Genomic DNA, 2046 nt, shown 5'->3' with positions numbered 1-2046 from the left:
AATAATTTAAAGCTTGTTTTTAAAAACTATTTTTAATTTCAATTTTTTTATTTTCCTACCCCACCCTCATTCCTACTCCTCAGCCCCCTACCACCCTCCCCCTCCCCAAAAGTAAATAAATTAAAAGTTTTTAAAAGATTTTCCCAATTTCAATATTTTATTTTTCTACCCCATCCCCACCCCTACCCTTGATCCCCCTCCCCATCAGCCCCCTACCAGCCCCCCATACCCCCTCCAAAAAAAAAAATTGAGTTTGTTTTTAAAAAAATATTTTCAACTTCAAAATGCATTGTTAAATCAAACACTAAAAATCTTTTCCGTAATATATTTTCTACTCACCAACCAAAATGAGAAAATATGTCCAAAGTCTACTTGTTTTTCCATGAAAACATTTTCTAGGAAAACATTTTCCATAAAAAACATTTTCCATCATACCAAACACATCCTAAATTCATTCCAGATGAGGGTGACTGGAACGTGACACCTGATCCAGTCAGCCCAACCACAACCATTGTCACACCCATAATGAGCAGTCACATAGTCAATTAATGGTTCCTGGTATGTAATTATCTATACTTAGTCGTCTCATTAGGTTCGATTCATGTTTCTCTATTCATGTACACCTACAATAGGGCCATTAACAAGCATATACAACACCAAACTAGAAGTCAAACCATCATCTAACCCTAGTTTACAGGACAAGGCCTTTCCCACAGTGCACATCATTTTCAGCAACTAGGGTACATGTACAATCATCCCTTTTTCTGTGCCCGAGGCCTAAACATGAATTCTACCGTCAATTAACATTATAGTATACAGTGGGCACAAATTTACGACTATTCAATTCAGTAAACCTAGCCTACCTGGGCGCCAAGCAGCTGAAGAGGGATTCTAGCTTCAATCAAAGCTTCCGAACAACGAGACGGTGGATTTTTTGCTGGGAATCTACGAGTTGTCGTTAAACTTACGCTAGAAGTCTCTATCTTCTTCCTTCCCAAACCTAGAGCAGCCTTTTGAGGGTTTATGGGGTGATCCTCGCCTCTTTTTGACACTTAGGGAATAAGGAGAAAACAAGACTTCGCATTATTAAGTTCTGCCCCCGGCCATCCCGCTCTGGTGCTCCCAACCCTGCTAGAGCGCCGCCGTCATAGTAGCATCACCCTGTTATGGCGGGACAGTGGGCCCCAGCATGGTCAACACATTTTGCCCTTCTTAATTAACAACGATTTGGGTCATTGCATATTGTCTGCCTTGTTTGGTTGGCCATGTTATTATATGGTCATCATGTAATTTGGTGTAATTGGCAACATGTAATTACACTCTTAAATTCATAGGGGAGGCTGTGAATAGCTAGTAATTAATGGTGTAATTACTACCTTATTACTTTGTAATTTCTTCCTTTAATTTTTTTCATTTTAATTTATTTTTTAATTATTTAATTTTATTTTTATTTTTATTATTCTAATATTTTATAAAATAATTTCTTTTATATTTTTTTATTTTTCATTTCCTTTTTATTCTCCACTTTTACTTCATGTGATTCCGTGCAAATTTTTTTCATATTATGTAAAAAAAATCATTAGTACAATTTTGTTAGTATTCTAATTTTAAATTAGCGTTGAATTCATTGTTGAATAAATTTATGGACTTACGTTTTATTTTTTCTTTTAAATCATATTTATGTGTGTTTTGTTGAAATTCAACATAAGAGTATTATGTTAATTTTTTGTTTTGAATTTAGAACTTATGTTATATTTTTCAATTTCATTTTTAGGAGTATTAACTCGATATTTTACGTTGCAAGCTATTTTTTAAGTTAGACTTGGTAGATTATCTTGTTGTCAAACATTTTATAATTTTATGAAATTATATTTATAATATCAATATTTTTATCAAAAATGCATTTCATGATGTTCATAGAAATTCTGTAATTTTAGGTTTTAGGATAAATTTAATAAAAATATATTAAATTGAAAATTATAAATCAACTTTTTTTATAACATTAGTTAAGAACATATATTTATTAATTATTATAATTTCAAAAGA

This window comes from Solanum stenotomum, chromosome 2 (genome assembly GCF_019186545.1).
Source record: "Solanum stenotomum isolate F172 chromosome 2, ASM1918654v1, whole genome shotgun sequence".
NCBI lineage: Eukaryota > Viridiplantae > Streptophyta > Magnoliopsida > Solanales > Solanaceae > Solanum > Solanum stenotomum.
This window is presented reverse-complemented; position numbering follows the sequence as displayed.